The following is a 27,001-nucleotide window of genomic DNA, read 5'->3' on the forward strand; positions in this document are numbered from 1 at the left end:
AGGCTGCATATACTCTCAGGTCTGAATCAGTCCCTTAGTTCTGTGACCTCTTTACTTGTTTTGTTTCTCCTTGGCAAATGGAGGGTGGAAGTGGGGCCCCACCAGTACATTGTCTCCTGCCTCCTAGGCATAGTTAATGATATTTCCATTTTCCCCTCAGGGAGACCCCAGGAGTAAGGTATGGATGGCGTGTGATGATGCATATTGCATTATGTGAGAGGCGACCAGCAGGAATTAGTCCCCAGGACATCTCTGAAGTAGGCCTTGGATACTGAATTTTTTTTTATTTTTTTATTATTAATTATACACATTTTTTTATTTGTTGCGGGTACAGAAGTTTTATTAGGCTAAAACAATATTCGTAGAATTATGATCTGATTTTTCCCCCCACATATTCTAGTTTTTGCAGTGGATCAGTAACGTCTGTTTATCATTATTCATTATATACCGCCTTACTTTGTATCTAGGCTAATAGGATTCACTCGCGCCGTAGTGAGAATACCAGGCAGACTGCAATGTCTATCAATCACACGCATGTAGCCTGCTGGGAGGAAGACATTTTGACATTCTCTGGCATAAAAATACATATATCATTTAATCGTGTTTATGCTAATGAGCGGCACTCCGCAGTGATTGGCTGGCTTTCTTCGCACGGACCCTCATTGCCGGCGGTCTAGAACAGAACGTTATGTGCAGACATTCGGCGTGTGAAGCCTTTAGCATAACCGACTGAGAGTCTCCTACAATTCAACCTTAATGACCTAATTGATGACATCATTCAATGCTTTCATAAACAATTGATTGGTGGGGATTGGCTGACTGTCCTTAGACCGGGGCCGTTATCGTACCCTCATGATCCATCTTACATCGTTCAATCTGGGATAACAAAATTCTGAGTTGAGTATTCCCTGATCCCCCCTGTCCACGCCTCTGTTTATCTTCTGAAAGGGCTTCAACATCATGGCTGCCAAGGATGGTCAACCCAGCATAGGTTAAAGTTCATGTCTACTGTCTAAATGCTTTCCCCCGGTGGCAAACTGATTAATGGTCATTTTTGCCCTGTACTTTGTAAATAACCCAGTAGTTTTGTTAGTATTGAGCAATTTGGAGAGAACCATTTGCTTTTTTTGTGTCAGTATGGTTTATTCTGTTGGTACTGAGCTTATTGTATTACAGTATGTTAGTACTGAGCTTGTGTTTGAGGAAACCAGTCGGATATATGGCCTTTGTGCTACATGACAAAGGACACGTCAGGAACCAGAAGAGAATGTGGATCAAACCATAAATAACTTCTTTGTTCTAACCTCCTATAGCGCATGATAACATTAATTATGGATTTATCTGTTTGTAATACCTGTTTCATGAGCAGGCAGGGCTGGCTGACTGCCGAAATGCATGAACATTGCGGTGGTAATGCCTGTATACAAACAGACAACCTCACAAATCAATTCTGAGTTTTATGGGACAAAATTCTGATGGAGGTCGGCTTGGTTGCACCTCTTTTTATGTTTGGAATTTAGGTGTACAGGCGAGCCCCTCCATTCCTTTTCCTCACAGCACAAAATGGCTGCCTCCAATATACAAAAGAAACATGTCGCCTTCTACATGTGATGCCATTGGTTCTCAGTGAATTCATAGAAAGTATGTTGTTGACTACCGTTTCATGACACAAAATGGCTGCCTCCAATTTTAAAAGCAACGCGTGAACTCTATAAGTGATGCCATTGGTTCTCAGTGAATTCATAGATGGCATCTAGGTGACTACTGGTTCACGGCACAAAATGGCTGCCTGCAATATAAAGACCAACATGTGACCTGTTATAAGTGATGCCATTGGTTCTAAGTGAATCTATAGTTGGCATGTACGCATACCTCCCAACATGTCCTTCTACAGGAGGGACACAATGCTGTTCCTGGACTTCCCTCTTAAGTAATGATTACACTCACCTGTGGTGACACCTTTCCTATCAATGAACCTGCTCAAAACAGGTGATGGCAATCATACATTAAGAGGGAAGTCCAGAAACAGAGCATTGTGTCCCTCCTGGAGAGGGTCATGTTGGGAGGTATGTGTACGGTATATGACTGCTGGTTCATAGGACAAAATGGCTGCCTACGTTATGAAAAGCAACCCGTGACCTTGTCTATGTAGATATTACCGGTTTATAAGCCTGGTAGAATATTTGTCTGTGTGAGTACGGACATTATTCCAGTAATTGCTGTCTGTTACTGGGACCGAGCCAAATAATTTGACTTTCACTTCAAAGCTCCTGTAGGTAAGGGCATATGGCTGTGGTAATTCACAGCGATGAGGCGCGCCATTTTCATCACGGATTACCGTAAGAAATGAGAATGCGCTTTAGACATTTTGTTTGATGAGGGTGAATGATCTTGTATTGCTACAACATAAAACAGAGCCTTTGTAGTGGTGGCTGGCCTGCAACCAGATTAGAACAATTACGCCGGATCTTTCATGTGTACTGCACTGTATCCCGGTGATAAAAGCAGACAACGGGCTAGGGGGGAGATGTATCAAAGCTCAGAGAGAGAAATAAAGTACCAATCATTTAGCTTCTAACTGTCATTCCTGCACCTGCCCCATTCTTGCATCTGCCCCCTTCCTGCACATTCCCCATTCTTCCATCTTCCCCATTCCTGCATCTGCCCCATTCTTGCATCTTGCCCAGTCCTGTATCTTCCCCATTCATGCATATTTTCCATTATTGCGTCTTCCCCAGTTTTGCTTCTGCCCCATTCCTGCATCTGCCCCAGTCCTGCATCTGCCCCAGTCCTGCATCTTCCCCATTCCTGCATATTACCCATTCCTACATCTGCCCCAATCCTGCATCTTCCCCAGTTCTGCGTCTCCCATTCCTGCATCTGCCCCAGTTCTTATTATGCCCAGGTCTTGCATCTGCCTCAGTCCTGCATCTGTCCCATTCCTTTTCCCCATTCCTGCATCTGCCCCATTCTTGCATCTTCCCCAGTCCTGTATCTGCCCCATTCCTGCGTATTTTCCACTCCTGCCCCAGTTTTGCTTCTGCCCCATTCCCGCAACTGCCCCAATCCCGCATCTGCCCCATTCCTGCATCTGCCCCATTTTATTTATTTATGTACAGTTTCTTACATAGCGCAGCATATTCCGTTGCGCTTTACAATTGGATACAACAGAGATTAAACAAGCTGGGTAGATACAAACCGACATGGAGGTAGGAGGGCCCTGCTCACAAGCTTACAATGCTCAATTCCTGTATCTTCCCCATTCCTGCATATTTTCCATTCCTGCGTCTCCCCAGTCTTGCATCTGCCCCATTCCTGCATCTAGACCAGTCTTGTATCTGCCCCGTTCCTGCGTATTTCCCATTCCTGCGTCTAGACCGGTCTTGTATCTGCCTCATTCCTGCATCTGCCCCAGTCCTGTGTCTCCCATTCCTGCATCTGCCCCAGTTCTTATTCTGCCCCAGTCTTGCATCTGCCTCATTTCTGCATATTCCCCATTCCTGCATATTACCCATTCCTGCGTCTCCCAGTCCTGCGTTTTCCTTCATACTGCTGCCGCTAGAAGAGGTGGCCTGACAGATAGTCGCCCATTCCTGCGTTTGCCCCAGTCCTGCATCTCCCATTCCTGCGTCTTCCCCAGTCCTGCGTCTTCCACATTCCTGCATCTCCCAGTCCTGTGTCTCCCATTCCTGCCTCTCCCAGTCCTGCGTCTCCCATTCCTGCGTCTCCCAGTCCTGCATTTCCCTCGTACTCCTGCTTCTAGAAGAGGTGACCTGACAGATAGTCGCCCAATCCTGTGATAATATCATCTCGGGCATCTCCTCTGACAAAATAACGTGTCCCCTCTCCACGTGGGTCAGATGCCACCACCCTGGCATTGCAAACGCCTAAGTGTAACCTTGTATTACCCAGTAACCTCTCTCCGCCCTCAATGTCAGCCACAAGCGCCTGACAGGGCCGGATTCTGCCGTGATGGAGTGCGGCCAGTACGATGACTGGTAGATGGATCACATAAGGACGCCAGAGCGTTGGGAGCTTCGTGCGAAGGGCGATTACTAGGATTGCATTGTGTCAATAACATTGCAATGAAAACCGCGCAGGAGGCTGCCTATTGTTGGCGTGACAGCCGCCTCCTCATCTATGGGCAGTATGATAATAACGCAACAGGACCCCCCGGTTCACAAGTGCTGCCTCGCGTCTCCTCACCTCTCGCCAAGGTGCCGAGCGGCGTATACCTCTGTGGGGATGTCCTTAGCATATCATTAATCTGCAGCTCAGACAGTTAGCTCCTGGCGTCCCACCGGGCTGCCATCGCTTAGCCGGGGGACGGACGCTGAAGGATTTGTGCGTGTGTAGAAGTAGTGTGAGGCCGTGATACCTATTATGTGTCTGATAGCACTTTCCATCATTACTGAAATCATTTCAAGGCTACTTTTGTTCACAGGCGACTGGAACAATCTACTGAAGCCCTCTCATTATTTCCCGCTAGTGATGGGATGAATATAAGAACTGACGCCGGGAGGATCTGCGGTAACTCTTCCCCTGCTGGAGGGAAATAGGCGCTGGGTGTTCACAGACGGAGGGCTCTGTTCTGCCAGATGTAAAGAGACGATTCGATAGCGTAAACGGTGGCAAAAAGGCTTTGTCGCCGTATCTCCCTATGGGCAAGTTGTACTAAGGCTTGAAAAGTGGACGGGGGGCAGCCAATCAGCTCCTAGCTGCCATGTTACAGGCTAGGTTTGAAAGAGCAGATTGGTTAGTACTTTAGCACGCTCTACTGTATCACTTTTCAAGGTTTAGTACATCTTACTCCATCAGAGGTTTCTCTGGCCTTACTCTACTGTACACACTTATTCTGGTTGACTCGCTAATCAGCGAAAAATTGCTGCTTAGCTATTTAATGCCCCCCACCGGGCGAGTGAATGCCAACCTCCATACAGAGCAGGGGCCAGGTCTATGATGACGTGAATTGGCTGGCTGGTGTAGGCAGGCATCGGGAGACCTGCCCTCTGATGTGTGTTCCCCCCCCCCCAATTTCTGGGAGCCTCCCAAACAAGGCAAGTATGGATAAAGTGTACAGAGGTGAGCTACCAACCATTCAGCGAGTTCCTTACTGTCATTTTTGGAACACAGCCTGTAACATGGCAGTTAGGAGCTGATTGACTGGTGCTTTATCTTTCTATAATCAGGAATATCAGGCCTTGGTTATATCACTGCGGGGGGAGATATATCGAGCCTTGGAGATAAATAAAGTGGAGAGGTTACCCAAGGCATCCATACAGCTTCCGTCCTCATGTTGCTGGGTGGTGATGTTCCCCATATACAGCAGGCTTGTCACACTATGAGTCAGAGGCTCCCTGACGTCCTGTTTGTTTGTAGCGCTCGGTATGGGAACGGCAGCGCTGACCTTGGCGACTCTGCTCTGTGTCGTGATGGCCCCTTTCCTGAGGCTGCGACCCATAGAGGACACCGCCTGTGATGTCTGTCAGACATCTGCTCTCTACGTACGGGACACATATGTTCACAGCAGCTCTGTAAGACTCAGTAACACTTCCCGTTCTGAGAGGTGGCTTCATAATACACAATACTAATATCTGTCTGTATGAGTTCTGATGTCATTGCTTGCAGTCAGTGAGTTCTGATGTCATTGCTTACAGTCAGTGAGTTCTGATGTCATAGCTTAGTCAGTGAGTTCTGATGTCATAGATTATAGTCAGTGAGTTCTGATGTCATAGATTACAGTCAGTGAGTTCTGATGTCATAGATTACTGTCAGTGAGTTCTGATGTAATTGCTTGAAGTCAGTGAGTTCTGATGTCATAGCTTACAGTCAGTGAGTGCTGATGTCATAGCTTACAGTCAGTGAGTTCTGATGTCATAGCTTAGTCAGTGAGTTCTGATGTCATAGATCACAGTTAGTGATTTCTGATGTCATATTTTAGTCAGTGAGTTCTGATGTCCTAGATTAGTCAGTGAGTTCTGATGTCATATATTACAGTCAGTGAGTTCTGATATCATAGCTTACAGTCAGTGAGTTCTGATGTCATATATTACAGTCAGTGAGTTCTGATATCATAGCTTACAGTCAGTGAGTTCTGATGTCATATATTACAGTCAGTGAGTTCTGATATCATAGCTTACAGTCAGTGAGTACTGATGTAATTGCTTGAAGTTAGTGAGTTATGATGTCATAGATTGCATTAAGTGAGTTCTGATGTCATGGTTTACAGTCAGTGAGTTATGATGTCATAGATTACCGTCAGTGAGTTCTGATGCAATTGCTTGAAGTCAGTGAGTTCTGATGTCATAGATTACAGTCAGTGAGTTCTGATGTCATAGATTACAGTTAGTGAGTTCTGATATCATAGATTACAGTCAGTGAGTTCTGATGTCATAGATTACAGTTAGTGATTTCTGATGTCATAGTTTACATTCAGTGAGTTCTGATGTCATAGCTTACAGTCAGTGAGTTCTGATGTCATAGATTACAGTTAGTGAGTTCTGATGTCATAGTTTACAGACATTTTGGTACTATTCTGTGCCCACACCCCTTCCCTATGAAGTGTGGGCATAACATGCGTTAGGGGCACTACTACTCTGTGTTTATAATGCTTGTATGGGGCACTACTGTGTGGGCATAACGTGCATAAGGGGCACTACTACTGTTTTGGAATAATGGGGCAGATGTATCATAGCGGCGCGATAAGCGCCGCTATGATACTTCCTGCTTCGCCTCAATAGCGAGGCGAAGCAGGAAGGGACATCGACAAGATGTATTAACATCTTGTCTGCCGAAGCGGGGGAGCGTTAACTCCCCCCTCCGGCGATGTCCCTTTCTGGAGAACGCATCAGTTAATAGTTATGCGCTATCTCCTGTCCCCCGGCCGGCCGCACTGGGCATGCGCGGGATCTCGCTGTTCACGCGAGATCCCCAGCGCAGCCCAGACCTAACAGCAGGGAAAGCGCTGTCCCTGCTGTTTAGATAGGGCTTCGCCAGCCTGATGCTGGCGAAGCCAAAGCAGGCTTCGTGCGGAACGGTCAGCGATGCTGACCGTTCATACATTCGGCCTGCTATCATTTTGATAGCAGCGCCGATATGGACAGGGGAGCATAGCGCCCCTGTCCATTACCGCATCCCGGCTCTATCATACATGGGGGAGAAGCGGTATCAGTGCACATAACGTGCGCTGATACCCCTTCTCCCCCATAACGACGGATAATACATCTGCCCCAATGTGTGAACGGGGCACTACTACTCTGTGCAATGTAGGGAACGGACACAACTATGTAATGTAATATGAATCGGTGCTATTCTGTGGCCACACCCCTTCCTCATTAAGCAACACCCTATCTTTTTGGCACAGACAGGTGCCCATTGGGGAGAGGACACAAATTCTCACACAGGGCACCAAAAAGTAGAGTTAACTTCCAGCTCTGCCAGCCGCCCCCTAGTAACCTGCAGAATATTTGTGACTTGTTTGAGTTATGCTTGAGTGAGCGGGCACAATTCTCCAACAAATGTTCTGTCTGTGGTAGGACAGGTCAGGCCCCTGAGGCGGGCGCTGTGGCAGCGAGACCGGCATAGTTGGGTGATGTGCGGTTTCTTAGTCACAGATCATTTCTCTACCGTCCAATGGGATACTGGGCTTCACTACTATGGGGATTGAGACCTCTGCAGGAGAGACAGGCACATAAAAGAACTTTCAGTGTGGGTGCACTGGCTCCTCCCCTCAATCTCCCTCCACTAGTCAGTTTTGAAAAATGTGCCTCAGGAGAGGCAGTGCTTCTGGATGCTCCAGAGTTTTTTCCACATTTATTTTCAAGTTTGTTATTTTGGGGCGCTGTAGTGACCACACAGCTGTCCTGCTTCGTGGGTGTCAGGGGAAGGGTCAGTCCCCGACCTCTTCAGGTGCAGAGCTGACCCTGCTACAGGACAATCCAGTCCTGCGTGGGACTTGTCACCGCACAGCATTGCGCTGTAGCGAGCAAGTCCCCTAGCCGCCGCACACCCCTGACAGGTCTGAAGACATCGGTGGTGAGTACAGGCTGGGGGTCCCACAAGGGGTCCCCGCAGCCATTTCTGGTGCGGCAAGACGACGGCTAGTAATGGCGGCTCTCCAGCAGGGACCGCGTGAACACCGCGTCTGATAACTGGCATAGGGGTGCTGCCGCTGGACCACCAGGGACACCCCTCAGGGTATAATGTATGATATATATATTTTACACCTTTATTAATGTCAGTATAATTATATGTAAGCGCCAGCTCCGTGTAAGGGGGCGGGGCTTCACTCAGAGCGGGACCAAGCTCTGCTGGGCGCGCGCTGTCACTTCCTGCTTCTTCACACGCTGCCAGACTCCATTACAGGGCTCCTCACTGGCGTGGTGGATCCGGGTACTTGCAGCACGGCAGAGACAGCAGGTTTTTATAGCGATTTAGCGCTGCTGCGCTATCTAGCTTAGTCAGACACTGTGTTGTTTATATATCACTGTGTTTAGCGTTACCAGCTCACCCAGATCTGTGAGTTCAGGTTAAGGGTGCACTTGGCTCCCCAATTGCTCTGTTTTTCCCCACTGTTTAGTTACAGACACAGCATAAAGCAAGCACATAGTCTGTTTTTCACTCAGAGGAAACACATCCAGCAGTGTGTGCACGTGTGTGACTGCGTGGGGGTTGTGTTTGTTACTACAGACATTGTAGTACTATCTCATCATGGTGAAAAAGTTCACTTGTATGGTGTGTAGCACCAAGTTTGTGCCCAAGTCACAGTCCCAGGTTACTTGTGAGGCTTGTATGTCACCACAGCCCAGTAGTGCTGACACCCAGATCAGTGGGGTTCCCCCACAGCTTGCGGGGCAATCGCAGGCAGACGAGCAGGAGCCTGCGTGGGCCTCCAACATAAAGACCTTGTTGGATTCTGTGGCTTCACAGCTTTCCACTAACACTCAGCAAACGCAGAGGGTTCAGAGGGAATTGTCCATGTTATCTGCCAGGGTGGATATTCTTCATACCCAAAATGTACCTCCCCCGCCCGCACAGCCTCAAAAGAGGCAGGCTACTGCTATGGATCCTGACACAGATGAGGACGATGAGGACATATTGGAGGAGGGTGAGGAGCAGGGTCTGCAGGAACCAGCTCCTGAGACGGCAGTACATGGTCCCGAGCCCCTTATCAGGGCCATTAGGGATGTTTTAGATCTCCCTGTAGAGGCATCCACAGAAGGAGATCCTTTCTTCATGACTCAGAAGAAACAGCCAGTGTACTTCCCTGAGCAGGCAGAGTTAGAAACTGCTTTCAGGGCTGCATGGCAAAACCCTGATAAGAGATTTACTCTTTCAAAAAGGTTCACAAATGCATATCCTTTTGAACCTTTGGGCAGAAAGAAATGGGAGGAGCCACCGGTAGTGGACTCCTCTGTTTCCCGCCTTTCTAAGAAGGTGTTGTTACCAGTCCCAGGGGTATCCACCCTTAAGGACGGGGCGGACAGAAGGCTGGAAGCTACCCTCAAGTCCATATATACGGCTAGTGGGGCATCCCAGCGTCCAGTTTTAGCCAGCTGCTGGATGGCCAAGGCTATTCATACCTGGTCAACCCAGATTCAGGAAGGCTTGTTGGGTGACATGACTGTGGCCCAGATAGGGGACAGCCTGCGTCACATTCAGGATACCGCAAAAATCCTGTGCGAGGCACAAAAGGAATTGGGCGCAATTAACGCGCGCAATTCAGCCATGGCGGTGTCAGCCAGACGGGCCTTGTGGCTGCGGCAGTGGTCTGCAGATGTAGACTCAAAGAAGAGTGTGGAGGGTATTCCCTTTACAGGAGAATGGCTGTTTGGCAGTGAATTAGACGGTTGGATTTCCAAAGCCACGGCAGGAAAATCTACCTTCCTTCCATCAGCCCCCACGGTTGCAAAGCGTACCTTCACAGGTGCTTCCCAGCAGTCCTTTCGTGGGAACAGGTTTCGCCCCAAGGCTAGGGGCGCCTCCAATGCCAGCAGGGGCACGAGAGGCAAGTTTAGGAAGCCTAACACCTCCAACACCCAGGACCGTCCAAATGCCGCGACTTCCTCTAAGCCTGCAGCATGACGGGGTTTTCCCGCCACGAGACTCTCTCGCGGTGGGAGCGCGATTGTTGCATTTCAGCCATGTGTGGGACGCCTCGGGTCTGGATACCTGGGCCAGAGGTCTCATTTCTCTAGGTTACAAGCTGGAATTCGACAAACCCCCTCCCAGACGATACTTCAGGTCGGCACTTCCAGCATCCCAGGAAGATCAGGTGCTCCTTCAGGGGGCCATTACCAGGCTGCTTCAGTCTCGGGTAATTGTACCGGTGCCAGTCACGGAGCAGGGCCAGGGATATTATTCCAACTTATTCCTGGTACCGAAGCCAGATGGCTCAGTAAGACCCATCCTGAATCTAAAGTCACTGAACCCCTTCCTGCGCGTGTTCAAGTTCAGGATGGAGTCCTTGCGCTCTGTGATCGCCAGCCTAGAAAGAGGGGAGTTCCTGGCCTCTATAGACGTCAAAGACGCCTATCTACACATTCCTATCTGGCCCCCACACCAAATCTATCTCAGGTTTGCCTTGGGGAACGACCATTACCAATTCCGGGCGTTACCTTTCGGCCTGTCGACAGCCCCGCGGGTTTTCACAAAGGTAATGGCGGAAATGATGTCACTACTCAGGCTCCGAAGGGTGAATGTAGTGCCATACCTGGACGACCTGCTAATAAAAGCAGGGTCGGCGGAGGCTTTAAGCAGTGCTCTCAATCTGTCCATACAGGTTCTAAGAGACCACGGGTGGATCCTAAACATGCCCAAATCATCGCTGGTTCCAACCCAGAGGATGGTTTTCTTGGGCATGATCCTGGATACATCAGAACAAAAAGTTTTTCTGCCGATGGAAAAGGTCACTGCAATACAACAGCTGGTCAGGGAGGTCCTACAGTCACCTCTGGTACAGATCCATCTTTGCCTCCGGCTTCTAGGCAAGATGGTGGCTTCATTCGAAGCAATACAATTTGGCCGCTTCCATTCCAGGACCTTTCAATTGGATATTCTGACAAAATGGTCCGGCTCCCCCCTGCAGATGCGCAGAAGGATTGGCCTTGCAACAAGAACCAGGATCTCGCTACAGTGGTGGCTAGATTCATCCAATTTGTTGGCAGGCAGACGGTTCCAGATCCAGGACTGGATTCTGGTAACCACGGATGCCAGCCTGAGGGGCTGGGGAGCTGTGACACAGGGAGTCCGCCTACAGGGTCGATGGTCTCCACTGGAGTCAGGCCTTCATATCAACAAGCTGGAGTTGAGGGCGGTCTACTATGCCCTGTTACAGGCAGCTCCATTGTTACAGGGAAAGGCGATCCAGGTCCAGTCGGACAATGCCACCACTGTGGCCTATATAAATCGGCAGGGTGGTACCAAGAGCATGCCTTGCATGAGAGAAGCGTCAAAAATTCTGTCCTGGGCGGAACAGAATGTCCAGGCCCTGTCTGCCATTTTTATCCCGGGGGTCGACAATTGGGAGGCGGACTTCCTGAGTCGTCACGATCTTCACCCGGGAGAGTGGGGCCTTCACACTCAAGTGTTCAATGCCATAGTGGATCTGTGGGGGCTCCCTCAGATCGACCTGATGGCTTCACGATTGAACCACAAGGTAGCAATGTACTGTGCACGGACCAGAGACCCAGGGGCGATAGCGGTGGACGCTCTCACCTGGACCTGGGATTTCCAATTGGTGTACCTCTTCCCACCTCTCCCATTGTTGGCTCGGGTGCTAAAGCGGCTCCGGCATCAGGGGACGGAGGCCATACTGGTGGCACCAGACTGGCCAAGAAGGGCCTGGTACGGGGACATTCAGGCCATGCTAGTGGAAGACCCGTGGCGTCTGCCCCTAAGAGAAGACCTGCTCCTCCAGGGCCCGTTCGTCTTCCAGGACTTACAGCGGCTACGTTTAACGGCCTGGAGGTTGAGCGGCAGATCTTAGTCCACAAGGGTCTCCATCCCTCTGTCGTCACTACAATGATAAAAGCCAGGAAGCCGGTGACGGCTGCTCATTATCATGTAATATGGCGCAGATATATTGCCTGGTGTGAGAAGAATGAGTTGCCTCCGGCCAGTTTTCGATTAAACAGTCTGCTACGTTTCCTTCAGGCTGGCCTGGATAAGGGACTCAGATTGGGTTCCTTAAAGGTCCAAATCTCTGCACTATCTGTGTTTTTTCAGAAAAAGATTGCGGCCTTGCCGGAAGTGCAAACCTTCTTACAGGGGGTGCTGAGGATTCAGCCCCCCTTTGTGCCTCCCACTGCACCATGGGATTTGGAAGTAGTTCTTACTTTCTTAAAATCAGCCCGGTTTGTTCCAATGGAAGAGTCTGAGCTGCGACACCTCACTTGGAAGACTGTTGTTTTGCTGGCTCTAGCTTCGGCCAGGAGGGTGTCCGAGCTCGGGGCCTTATCTTGTCGGAGCCCTTACCTTGTGTTCCACAACGATAGGGCGGAACTCAGGACTAGACCACAATTCCTTCCAAAGGTGGTGTCAGGGTTCCACCTAAACCAACCTATTGTGGTTCCTTCTAGCGCGACACACCCAGATATACCAGATACCTTGGATGTGGTCCTCACCCTTAAGGGGTATGTCAAGCGCACAGCTAGGATCCGTAAGACGGACAGCCTGTTTGTGCTTTATGATGCGCAGAAGAAGGGTTTACCTGCTTCAACGCGTACCATTGCCAGGTGGATAAGATGTACTATCCAGCAGGCTTATGCATCAGCTGGTTTGTCGCTTCCTTTTTCAGTAAAGGCTCATTCAACCAGGTCTGTAGGTACCTCTTGGGCGGCTGCTCGAGGGGTGTCGGCAATGCAGCTATGCAGGGCCGCAACTTGGTCAGGGCAACACACATTTGTGAAGTTCTACAAGTTTGACACCCTGGCCAGGGAGGATTCCCAGTTCGGGAATGCGGTTCTACAGCAGAATCCGCACGTTCCCACCCGTTCTGGTAGCTTTGGGACCTCCCCATAGTAGTGAAGCCCAGTATCCCATTGGACGGTAGAGAAAATAGGATTTTGGGTACCTACCGGTAAATCCTTTTCTCGTAGTCCATATGGGATACTGGGAGCCCGCCTCAGTGCGGCTTTTTCTGCTGTCAGACTTACTTTATGGTTAGGCTTATTGCCTTGTTTTCTATAGGATAAATATGACTATAGATTGTTCTAGTTACAGGTGTCCTCTTAAGTTGTTAGGATTCACCTCTTTTATATGTTTTTTGTTCGTTTGGGTGTGCTGGATGAATCTCACCACAATACATTATCACATACTCCTCACATGCTCTCCTTCGGCACAGTTTTTGCATTAACTGACTAGTGGAGGGAGATTGAGGGGAGGAGCCAGTGCACCCACACTGAAAGTTCTTTTATGTGCCTGTCTCTCCTGCGGAGGTCTCAATCCCCATAGTAGTGAAGCCCAGTATCCCATATGGACTACGAGAAAAGGATTTACCGGTAGGTACCCAAAATCCTATTTTTTGGTCTTGTACTGCGTGACGAGGGAATACTCTGTATAATAGCCAAGGAAGCCAGCATTGCCGTGATCAGTACATCAGTACAGCGCGCTCTCAGAAGATTCATGGGAACATAAACTCCCCATAGTTTTCCTTCTTGTTCTGTTTCCAGACATAACAGATAAGGGTCTCTGATGAATATCGGGTCTTTTATCAGCGGGGAAACTGGAATACATTACACCCATGCAAATAAACACTTTCTTGTGACATATGTCAGGACTCTGTCACTCCTTATACAGGGCCAGATGCTCTAAGCTTCAAAAGTGATAAAATGGAGAGTGAGTGGAGGGGGGAAGGGGGGGGGGCATAGGACGTGTGTTTAGGACATAAGGAGTTTCTGTGCGATGTCAATGCAATAGCGCTGTGTGCAAATTTTGCGCGCGTCTCTGAATCATCTCAGTAACCCCCTCTTCTCTTGGCAAGTGACTCAAATTATTTCAACACCAGCAACGGTTTATAATACTTCATGCAGTGTAAGGGGCAGAGCGGAGGTGCTGCACATGCCCAGTGGTGGCAACTTTTTCTACCAAGTTAGTTGTGTGTGTGGAGTCCTCAATCCGTGCACTGGACCAGAGAGCAGCTATCAGGGAGAAGAAACAGGAGCCTTACCATGAGGTGGGAAAATGTGAGCTTAGAAAGTGCAGTACTGGTTTTATTATGTTTGTGTATTCATTTATTATGGGATGTTTTAAACTTTTCCTGACCACTTTTGTATATTATATCAATGATACAACCTATACTATAAACCATGTAGTATATAATGTCCAGGGTAGTTACTAAGTTCTTCTACCGCTCCCCCAAACTCCTGCACTTACTCCAACGCTCTGCAGAGTGGGAGATTGTGGAAGACTTTTGGAAAAAAGACACCTTAGTGTGTTGCTTCTCCGGTTAATAAATTACCTCCAAGGAGCGCGGCGCAGTCCCTGTATGCACTTAGTGATTTATGCAGTGTTTACACTGTATACACTCCCGCAGCTACAGTAGTTTCAGGTGACCAATGAGATAAGAGACACCAATCATTATAACACAGGGGTAGCTTGTAAAATTATACGGAGGTGTTTATGACTGGTGTGCAGAAAGTGCTAGCACTCAGCAGCCCATTACAGTCTGACACTCGGCGGCGGCGAATGGCACAATTCCGAGTCTTCGGCGGCAGAATAAAAGTCTTCAAGTGCATTTTCCGGAAGATGTCTGACATTAAACAAGAAACATCTGTTGGTTCGAAACATTTCTCTTTTGTTTTTTTAAAGAACAAAGGATTCACCTCAGTTGGGGTTACTGCCATATTATTTATTAACATGTATTTATATAGCTTCGGCCTTGTGCTTGATAATACGCTACACAAACTTGTGCGTTCTGTGTTTTATGGGACTGACGGTTCCACTAAAGACAGAGAATTAGATGCTATAAAAGTTGGGTACAGACGACTCTCGCTCACTGAGCTAACCTGAATTAGGCCCTACAGATGGAGCACCACTCGGCCAGAGCTGGGGCTCGCCGGAACACCCCCGCTGGCGGGCCGGCGCTCCATCCCACACGCACGCTCGTCCCAGTTTCCTGCTGGGGGGGGGGGGGAAGCAAAACCCTGCCTGTTCAGGGAGACAGGCAGGGTTAGGGGGGGGGGGGAGCGGGGAGGTGGGATCGGTGGGGAGCGGCGGGGAGCTCAGTTGTAAGGGGACGCACACGCATCACGTCCCCTTCCGGCGGCTGCCGGTGGCTGACGAATCCACCACCAGCCCATGCAAGGAAGAGGAACGCTCCATCTGTATCTGTCAAAGTTTCTGGTTGAAATGAAAATCTGTTAATGTGTATCCGGAAGGCTGACAGGCTTAACCAATTAATCCGAATTACCCATTTTCCAACTTTTGGGAGCAAATGCTTGATTGGCATTTGGGCCAATACATTTCCAGATTTTCGCTCCAACCAGAATGCTGAGACAGATAATCTTATAGTGTGTATCCATGTTACCGGACACACTACGATTATACAGGTTGAGTATCCCTTATCCGAAATATGCGGGACCACGATCATTTCGGATAAAGGAATTTTTCCGTATTTTGTATACGGAAAAATCGCAATGCACCCCTGGGACCGGAGATGCCGCTGAAGAAGTTCTTGAAGGCTGCCGTGGACATCAGGGGACAAGGTAAGTAACCCCCCCCCCACCTGCCTGTATGTTCATAGGTCATTTACAAACCACAAGAACAAATGCGGCTTATTGGCCGCCAGGTGGGTGTCAAAGTTCAAGGCCCAGTATCCAGGCTTTGGAACCCGTACAAGTGGGATTTGTCTACATTCACGGCTCCTCTGTACATCCTGAAATAGTGAAAACTTTCCACCTGTTCCCATATAAAGAGCGTTCCCTTAAACATTTCTGAGGTTGTAATAAAAAGCCCGGAGTTATGTCTTCGGTGACCTCCCTTTGTTACTTGTGTCAGCCTGGCGCGTTTCAGTGTTTTCATTACATCGATCGAATTGTTTCCGTCACCTCTGACCGGCCGCGGGAATCGGGTTTGTTTGCTGTGAGAATAAAGTCAGTAACGTCAGAGATAGAAACCAGTTCTCTTATTCCTGCAAGACTTCTTTGTACTGGGAGCAAGTTTTTTTGTGGTGTGTTTTGGCGCACGGATAAAATACTTGTGAATTGAGCTGGTAAAAATAGAGCTGTTAATGAGATCTACAAACTATCTCTCCCAAAAATGTTAACTAAAACAACAACGGAAATGGCAGGAGATTCGCCTCCCTTTTCTTTTTTTTTTTTAGCATATTTGTTTTTGTAATACATACACAGAAAGCGCTAAGGGCACAGATATGTCTCACGGTGCTTGATACTGTCTTGAATATTATTGCAACTTCCCCTTCAGCAGAGCATTGTATAAACACTGTGAGTACTCGGTGCGCACGGCGAATGTGGTGCTCCACGGATAAAACCACCAGAATAACTCAATAGCTCTGGGATGAGGGGGGGGGGGGGGGGGTATATAATATAATATATTAACATATGTTCCCTTAGTGGAGGCCTTCATGGCCATTTCCCATCTATCATGTCATTTTCCCAATGTACGGCAGGAGAGGGGATGACCAGCTTCCCTGCTTCCTTCTTAGATCTATGGGGATGAATTCACACAAGGTCAAATTGCATTTGGAATTTATTGCATAGTCATGACATTAATCATGTATACCAGGCATGTCCAAACTGTGACCCTCCAGCTGTTGTGAAACTACACATCCCAGCATGCCTTGGTTTTAGCATTCCCTAATGGCAAAACTGTTGCAAGGCATGATGGGACTTGTAGTTTCACAACAGCTGGAGGGCCACAGTTTGGACATGCCTGATGTATACTAAGTGAGAAGAAAATAAATATCAAAGCGAATATATAGCTGCAAACAAGAAACCCCATATTGCAGGCAGCAGTGTTAGTATCAGTACTTATTTATTTTATTTATTTATTAACAGTTACTTATATAGCGCACACATATTCCGCAGCGCTGTACAGAGAATATTTGAACATTCACATCAGTCTCTGCCGCAGTGGAGCTTACAATCTACATTCCCTACCACATGTAAACGCACACACAGACATTCTAGGGTTAATTTTGTTGAGAGCCAATTAACCTCCCACTATATTTTTGTGAAACCAAAGTACCCAGAGGAAACCCACGCAAGCATGGGGAGAATATACAAACTCCACACAGTTAGGGCCATGGTGGGGATAGAACCCATGACCTCAGCGCTGTGAGGCAGTAATGCTAACCATTACACCGTCCGTACTGCCCCGTATATATAACACATGGTGGGGATAGAACCCATGACCTCAGTGCTGTGAGGCAGTAATGCTAACCATTACACCATCCATACTGCCCCGTATATATAACACATGGTGGGGATAGAACCCACGACCTCAGTGCTGTGAGGCAGTAATGCTAACCATTACACCATCCATACTGCCCCGTATATATAACACATGGTGGGGACAGAACCCATGACCTCAGTGCTGTGAGGCAGTAATGCTAACCATTACACCATCCGTACTGCCCCGTATATATAACACATGGTGGGGATAGAACCCACGACCTCAGTGCTGTGAGGCAGTAATGCTAACCATTACACCGTCCGTACTACCCTGTATATATAACACATGGTGGGGATAGAACCCATGACCTCAGTGCTGTGAGGCAGTAATGCTAACCATTACACCATCCATACTGCCCCGTATATATAACACATGGTGGGGATAGAACCCACGACCTCAGTGCTGTGAGGCAGTAATGCTAACCATTACACCATCCATACTGCCCCGTATATATAACACATGGTGGGGACAGAACCCATGACCTCAGTGCTGTGAGGCAGTAATGCTAACCATTACACCATCCGTACTGCCCCGTATATATAACACATGGTGGGGATAGAACCCACGACCTCAGTGCTGTGAGGCAGTAATGCTAACCATTACACCGTCCGTACTACCCTGTATATATAACACATGGTGGGGATAGAACCCATGACCTCAGCGCTGTGAGGCAGTAATGCTAACCATTACACCATCCGTACTGTACTTGCAAAACTTCTCAAAATATATCGTTATATTTATGTAATATATAACTAATGTTATATAGAAATATCGGTACTTGTTTCTTATCTGGGCGCCTGCTAAGTTAATTGCGCACCATGCTATTCTCCGTAGAGAAATCTGATCGCATCGCATCGTACACATACACGATATTGAACGATGCGATGCGATCCGATGCGATTTCCCATAGGAAACAATGTTAAATGGATCAATTTACCCAAATCAGCATAGGGAAGAATGGTAAATGGGCCAGAAACCCCCAAAAAAACCACAGAGCAGTGGAATGTCCCCCAAAAGTAGTTGACGCCACCCCGCCATCAACGTGAACCCGAAGCGTGGCGAGCGCAGCGAGCCCGCGAGGGGCGGCGGTACGCGTCCTCCGACCTTTTCATGCCCTACTATCCACTAGGGCGTGGAGTGAGAATAGATTAGTGTGGCGAGCCACCGAGCCCGAAGCGTGGCGAGCGCAGCGAGCCCCGCGAGGGGACGCGGATACCTTCACAGGTAAACGCGTCCCTTCGCGGGCTTCCCAGGTGTCCGCGTCGCCATGGACACCTGGGAAGCCCGCGAGGGGAAGCGTATAACTGTGAAGGTATCCGCGTCCCCTCGCGGGGCTCGCTGCGCTCGCCACGCTTCGGGCTCGGTGGCTCGCTGCGCTCGCCACACTATTCTATTCTCACTCCACGCCCTAGTGGATAGTAGGGCATGAAAAGGTCGGAGGACGCGTACCGCCGCCCCTCGCGGGCTCGCTGCGCTCGCCACGCTTCGGGTTCACGTTGATGGCGGGGTGGCGTCAACTACTTTTGGGGGGACATTTCAATGTTCAGGGGTGTTTTTGGCCCATTTACTATTGTTCCTATGATAATTTGGCTAAATTGAGCCATTTCACATTGTTTCCTATGGGAAATCGAATCGGATCGCATCGCATCGTTCAATATCGTGTATGTGTACGATGCGATGCGATCCAATTTCATTACGGTGCCGTACGTAGAAAACCTGGGCGCCCAGATAGGAAACAAGTACCGAAATATCTCACAAGTATTTGTGTATAGACACGCCCATATGTGCAGCTAGACACGCCCATCGGCATCTAGACACGCCCATATGTGGAGCTAGACACACCCATGTGTGGAGCTAGACACGCCATTTAATCAGTACGTGACACACCCATTGATGAAGCGATGTGCTTTGTGCGGTGCATCCCACTGTAATCTCCCTGATTCGGTGAGTGTACTTGCGTGGGTTTCCTCCGAGTACTTTGGTTTCTACTCACCAAAAATATACTGGTAGGCTAATTGTCTCCTAACAAAAAGAAAAAAATAACTGTAATGTGCGTGCAAGGACGTGTAGTAGGGAATAGAGGGCCTAATTCACCACCAATCGGAAGGGGACGAATTCAGCCCCGTTCAGATGGTGGGGAATTTGCGCACGCCGGGCTGTGGACAGAGGTGGAAACAGTGCTGGACCATGGGAACGCAGGAGCGGTTGACGCCACTGCCCATCCCGTCTTCGGCGATTGGTACCGAGGGGATTCAGGGGCGGGTATTCAGCCGTGCCGCATTTCAGGGCTCTGACCGATGCTTAGCGAGCCTTTGCCGAATCAGGCCCATCGAGTTTAAACTCACTGGGGCAGGGACTAATGTGAGTGGCCAAATATTATCTGTACAGCGCTGCGGAATATGTGCGCTATATAAATAACTAGTAATAATAATGAAGTGGCGTTCCTTTATTATGAGGTCACCAACAATGTACTGCCAGACACAAAACGTCTGCACAAGAGAACACATAGCGCTCACCTCCGCAGCGCCCTGTAATAAAGGCAGCGTGTTGTTCCCATGTCCCTGGTCTGATATACACATATTGCGCTATTCAGTTATAGAGGTGAATGTATAAGGGACAGAGGCCGGGAGCTGCTGCCGTCAGTGCAGCCATAATGTTACTCTCAAGCCGAGCAACATGATTTTCTGCCACTAGTGCAAACGTATCATCAACTCCTTATCCACAGAGTGCGTCTGGCAGCGTGCGCTGTATGTAATGCGCGGCACTCTCTGCTGTCCACACTCTCCTATGGTTCCAGGGGTTGGGATCATTTGGTCATGATGGTTGACAGTCATTAAGTTGACACCATTAGGTCGACATGGGAAAACATCGACATAGGTCTAGGTCAAAAGGTCATCATTAGTTCGACAGTGTCTAGGTCGACAGTCAAAAGGTCGACATGGGTCTAGGTTGACATGGTTCTAGGTCAAAAGGTAATTCATTCGACAGTGTCTAGGTCGTCAGTCAAAAGGTCGACATGGGGTTTTTCGCCGTTTTTTTACCCAAATGTCAACACAGTCGACATGGACACATGTCGCTGCGCTCCCAACGCTTCGGGCGCGGTGCCGCGCTACGCTTGACACACTATTTTATTCTCCCACCACGCCCTAGTGGATGGTAGGGCATGTAATACCGCCTGTCGGCACATGTAGGCTCAAAAAACAGTGAAAAACCCCATGTCGACCTTTTGACTGTCGACCTAGACACTGTCGAACTAATGACCCATCGAACTAATGACCTTTTGACCTAGAACCATGTCGACCTTTTCCCATGTTGACCTAGACCCATGTCGATCTAATGACTGTTGACAATCATGCTGTAGACCAAATGACCGCATCCCGGTTCCAGCCTCAGGGTTCGTAAGCGTCGGAGGAATAGAAAAAGTCATAGACAGAAACGCGCAAATAACGCGAAGCAAAAATATATTAACTTTGCGTAAATATTGTATTGCGTTCTAAGCTTTGTCCACATCTCTATATAAAAGGCTAACTATTCCTCACCTCTATGAGGTGAAGTACCGCCAGTGACCACTAAAGGCCACTCAACGAACCAAATTACTCCTTTGTGTGCTAAAAGATATAACAGAAAGTGAAAGCCATTTTTGCAGGGACACGGATCTGTTTTAAACTTGCTGGATATGGGGTGAGGGAGCTGTGGAGACAGAGATTGGAGGTAGGAGAAGATAGGGACTGGGGGTGGGGTGGAGAGTTTGTAGGCTAAAAACTGTCACAGCTCAAAGTGAAAGTAAAAACTGTCACAGCTCAAAGTAAAAGTACATTGCAGAAGCCGTCATTTAGTTGTGATAATAGTAACGATAAGCACAATATTCTCCAGCCTCAGTAACGCTCTCCCTTTAAGGCCGAACGCCATTTATCAGCGCAGTTTGGTATGTTTAAAGAATCTGCCATCAAGCACTTGAGAAATTGTGAAATGAGACGTACAAATTAAATAAATATCGGCAAACGCTGCAGTTCTGTGCGCTGTGTATTTATCACAACTAGGCCAAAGCGCTTACGTACTTGTTGCTGTTATCAGCGTGTAAATGTCTCACCCTAGCCGACCCTAGACAGAGGCGTAATCGTCATGCGGATGAAAGGACAACAGGTACAATAAGTCGACATGGTCGACACGTAGTTTGTGGGCTTTTCACACCTCTTTCCAACATTTGCTTGATTTACTATCCATGCGGACTATGATCGGGAATAGTAACCTGCTGCGTAACGGAGCGAACCGCCTCACCTGGAGTCTGGCGAGCGTCGACATGGCTGCCGACGGCGGTCACGGAACATAAACATACAAGATGCGGCTAACAAATATAGGAAAAAAACTAGTTTTGGACATTTTTTTTGTATTGACCACGGTCATGTTGACCTCTTGACCCTGTTGACCATCTGTTGACCTTAACCAGCGAGATGGGGGGGGGGAGGCATTTTGCAGAGGGCTTGGCATAGTCAGGGACTGCATCAGAAAACGCGGCCACGCCGAAACTGGCGGTCATATGCCGTGGGACATGAGCAGGGTTCCTCTACCGTTCGCTGTCAGCTTATTGGCGCAACTATGGGCCGAATTCAGACCCAATTGTACAGCCAGGACTTACTCGGCAGTTGCAATAGATTTAAAGTGGCCATACACACGCAGATTTATCTGCAGATCTGTCTGGTTGGAACAAAAACCTGGTTATGGATGAGAGCAAATGACAGTTGACCATTTGCTTGGAAATGCTGGAAAACTGACAAACTGTCACTCATCCATAACCATGTTTTTGTTCCAACCAGGCAGATCTGCAGATAAATCTTACTAGTGTATGGGCACCTTTAGTCTGATTGGGACCGGAGCTGATGGAACATGACTTCTCCAGTAAACACCTTGGCACGCCCGTGTATTCCCCAACACTCCCCAAAAACGACCGGTTACCACCCTCAAACACCAGCTTCCTGTCAATCAACTTGCGCGTGGCCAGCGATAAAAATAAGTAGCAGGATTTTATCGCGGGATGACTTTGCGTGTGCGTACTACCGGGCCATATGCATGCGTGATGGATAATCACATGACCTGCAAATTGTCAGCCAACCCTGAGATCTGAATTAAGGCTATCAGGAGACAGTCATTGGCTATGACATTAAGGTATATTTGCAGTAGCGGCTGCAAAAGGGGTCACCGGAGTGGGCCGCATGGGTCAGATTTACTGAGCTTCCACTCTCTCTCTCTGAATGTTCTAGGTTCTGTCGGTCACCCCCATGGATGGTAGCGCTGGTTCTGTTCCAGGGATCAGCCCCAGGTTCCCTGTTCTCCTCTCGCTGAACTTTTCGCTATGTATTTAAGCAGCCAAACGCTTAAGCTTGAATCTCTCCCAGAAGGATAATTGACTTCCCAGCTCTGTGCTGGCAGCCCGCTCGCCTCAGCCTAAGTCTCACCTATGATATGGGCTCCGCTTGGCTGTCAGTCAGCCCAACATCTCCGTTCCCTTCTCTCCGTACATCTACGAAGTACAGGTCTGATGCTGAGACAGTACGTCAGGAGACCACTGTAGAATATAAATGGGCGGAGGTGGTGATGAGCGCGAAGTCGGACGTGATTGCTGCCACTTGCGTGCATGGAGCCAAATGCGCATATTTGTGAGTTGTACTCATCTCCTCGACCAGGCGACTCCCATTGAAACGCTTTGTGCTAGTGACCACCGCTTAATAATGGGCACACACTGATTTGCATAGCAATTCCGGTGGCCCGCTCTGTCTGAACTCACGTTAGAACATCCAGTTATGATCCTTCAACCACAACCTGATCTCTCTCCACTTTATGTCTCTGCAAGGCTAAAGTGGCAAGTTGTGAACTGGGGGAGTACAGTCTGACATAATATAAACTGGTGGCAATGTGTGGCATAATGTGAGCGAGGGTACTTCTATAAGACAAAAATCAACTAGTGCACTACTATACCTCCCAACGGTCCTGATTTTCGTTGGACAGTCCCATTTTTGGGAGACTGTCCTGCCTCCTGGCCGGCAGTGTCCCACGGTGGGTGGGTACAGTTGGGAGTCCCCCCCTGCCTGCTTCCGCTCCGCGCACAGTGTCTATTCAGTGAGGCAGAGGGGCATGGCCAGCAATTTACACAGCACTGGTGATGAAAAACAAGGTGTGGCTGGCATCCCCGCAAGACCACGCCTCTCCAGCAAAGTCACCCCCCCTTTACTAGCGTGCGATTCCCGATCACCAGGATGTGAAGTTTGGGAGGTATGCACTGCTATGGGGCATAAAATAAATGTGGGCACTTCTATGTGTAACATAACATGAAATAGGGCACTACTACATGGCATACCATGAAATAGAGCACTACTATGCGGCATAACATGAAATAGGGCACTACAACATGGCATACCATGAAATAGAGCACTACTATGCGGCATAACATGAAATAGGGCATTACAACATGGCATACGATGAAATAGAGCACTACTATGCGGCATAACTTGAAATAGGGCACTACCACGTGGCATAAAATAAACTAGGGCACTGATAATCTATGTTGTAAACATGAACTAAGGCGATATTATGAGGCATACAGTAAAATGAACTATCACTGGAGAGAGGTGTCTGTGGAGAGAGTGTGAAGGGGGCCCACAGAGTTCTGGCTCTGCCCATGCTTTTGAGGGATCGTTGCCACCTTCCTGTACACTCACTATATAGTTGTTACCCGTTTCTTCCTACATGGTGAACCTGCACTTGTTCTCTGTGCTGCTTTTATGCCATTTTATTTTTGTAGCTTTCCGCTCATGTTTCCCCCCACTTTGAGTTCTATAGTTAGCGGTGTTTTACCATATTAAATGAGACGGGAATCCGATCGATTGGATCCGCGCCAACACAAAAACAGTCTACTAAAGACCTACAGTATATGTTTATCAGCGCGATCGCTAGCGATGCCCAGCAGGTATACCATTGTTATGTACCGCTAAGGGGCGCAGTGTTCTGCGTCGCAGCGCTAACAGGATAAAACGTGCCGCAACGTGATGTTACTGAGAACAGATCGAGTTAAAGACCAGATACAAACACAATTTAAATCAACAAACGTTTGCATTACTCAGAAACGCCTGATGTTGCTGACAAGCTTATTGGCTGCCCAGTAGGGGCTGGGAAATACCAACAGGACGCTCATACAACGGGGCCAGTTCATCATGTAAACCTAGACAGAGGCATGTCGACCTTTGGGTGACTACTTATGGGCGGTCGACACAAACACTACCGACCCTTTGATCCACACCCGGAAGTTTCAAGGCTTCTAAATATGACCCTCGGTAAATGATTTAACATAACTTGTGTATATTGACCCCCATTGGCCCTTAGACTGCAGTTGCATTTTCTAGAACCACAGTTTCAGGGCTCGCACATGCACACCGCTGCGTCCGCCCCTGTGCGGCTGTAGAGGCTGAATTAGCCCCATAGGCAGGGGCGTTTTAAGAGAGGAGGAGGTGGCATGTGTGCAGCCTTCTGCGGCTGGGCCCCCTCCTCACTGCCGGGAGCAGAGCCGTGTACTGAGGATCGCCGGAAAATGGCAATCTCTGGGCCGAGTGAAAATACACTGAGCGATTTATCGGCCGGTGATTTTCACACCATCGCTCGGTACACTGTACACACTGAGCACTTTAAGTATTTAAAAAAAATGGCTGCAGCATGTGTGGTGTGGGCCCCCCTGGGAATCAGGGACCCGAGTGCACTGCACCCGTTATAAATACGCCACTGCCCATAGGCCTATAATGTTGTATCCTCCTGTATACTCGGCGATAACCCCCTCCAGCGCCGCACGCGTCACGTATTCTGGGATTCCCAATTTATGCGGTGACAGAGAGAGAGGGCTCTTGCCTCACAGAAAATAAGTAGTGTAATCAGTCCTGCTGTCTCCTCGTGTTACATTGCGGCAGCGCGCTACGTGCAGGAAGCTCTGCTCATTTATTAGTGTCAGGGATCCTCAGACAGTGCAGGGGAACCCATCATGGCTGACTACCGTAGCACAGCTCTTCCCCGAGTTGGCTCAGGGACAGAGAAGGTGCAGCACAGTAATAGGTGACAGGGCCTGCACATTGTCACAGGCAGCTGGCACAACCCTATGTAGAATTTGAAATCTGGATTTCATCCAGATCACAGACACTTCCAATGTCCAAGGGTGACGCTCTCATAATTCCCTGCCGGTGTGACAGAGAGAGAGCTTGCGCTGCACCGGTTGCTGGGCCTGCTGATGTGGAGTACTGTAGGTAAAACCATCACTAATGTGGTATCCTGGTTTGTGGGCTGCTATACGGCGCACGTCTGCTAATGCAAGATCAGCATGGTTGGTGTAATGGTTAGCATTGCTGCCTCACAGAACTGAGGTCTTGGGTTCCATTTTCACTGTGTTATGAAGGAAGTGGTATCAGCGTACCCCCAATGCCGCCTCCCCCACATGTAAGAAGGAGTTGCCAAATCAGGTTCTTTAAATCATTTTTAATATCAGTCAGGAAACGCTAGCTAAGATTTGATTGGTTGCTATGGGCAAAACCAACACTTTTAGTTTTCAGAAGATTTGTGAATTAGACAGTGCACAGTGTGTGTGTCCTCACACACACTCCCACTTCTCATGTCCTTTATATTGGGTGTACAAATGCACAGTACCACCTCTGATTCTGTGTGTCGTATGTACAGCAGCACAGAACTACTCCTCATGTTGTATACATGGGGTATATAGCTGCAAATTGCCACTTCTCTTGTTTTGTAAACTGCATGTAGAACTGCAGAATAATACTGCTCTTGCTCTGTATATTGAATGCATACATGCACAGTACTACTTCTCATATTCTCTAAATGCACTGTGCACAGTGACACTTTCCTGTTCTCTATATTTGATTTAGATCTGCACAGTTACATTTCTCCTGTTCTACATGATGGATTTAGATGTGTGCACAGTACCACTTCTCACATACTCTATGTTGGATGCGGAGTTACACAGTGACACTTATTTTGCTCCTTATAGCGGATGTTCAGCTACACAGTAGCACTTCTCCTGGTCTGCAATTTGAATATATGACTGCACAGTACAACTTCCCTCGTTCTGTGTGTTGAGTGTAGAATTGCATATATATTGGCTGTCCAGTACCAATTATTGTGCTTTCTATACTGATAAATAGCTGCACCGTACCCTGTGTCTTGCTCTGTATGTTGAATGATCAGGTGCATAGTACAACTTCTCTCACGCTTTAGATTTTCAGATGCACAGTGACATTTCTCCTGTTCTGCATATTGCATGTATAGCTGCAAAGTACAACTTGCTCTGTGTATTGGCTGTATCATTATTTGGCACAGTACGACTTCTCTTGCTCTGTGTATTAGATGTATAGTACTGTGGCACAGTATAACTTCTCTTGCTCTGTGTTTTGGCTGCATAGTACTGTGGAACAGTACAACTTATTTTGCTGTGTGTATTGGCTGTATATTACTGTGGCACAGTACAACTTTTCCTGCTGTATGTATTGGCTGTATAGTTATGTGGCACAGTATGACTTATCCTGCTGTGTGTATTGTATTTATA

At 48.3% G+C, this 27,001-nt stretch overlaps 1 protein-coding gene across 6 annotated transcripts in view; it reads left to right on the top strand.

Annotated features, from left to right (window-relative positions):
- CHRM2 (cholinergic receptor muscarinic 2) overlaps positions 1 to 27,001 on the top strand; it is a 149,255-nt gene that overhangs the window by 36,258 nt on the left and 85,996 nt on the right. The window contains exon 2 of one of the 6 annotated variants that reach the window (XR_014473306.1): positions 161 to 257. The exons of 2 other annotated variants lie outside the window; for them this stretch is intronic. The gene's annotated coding sequence lies outside the window, so the exon portion shown is untranslated. Of the gene's footprint in view, positions 1 to 160; positions 258 to 25,633; positions 25,692 to 27,001 lie in introns of those variants that run through there. 3 more of the 6 variants (XR_014473307.1, XM_083181174.1, XM_083181176.1) reach the window with 3 other exon arrangements.

The sequence above is a fragment of the Crinia signifera genome, chromosome 4 (genome assembly GCF_055691185.1).
Source record: "Crinia signifera chromosome 4, ASM5569118v1, whole genome shotgun sequence".
Lineage (NCBI taxonomy): Eukaryota > Metazoa > Chordata > Amphibia > Anura > Myobatrachidae > Crinia > Crinia signifera.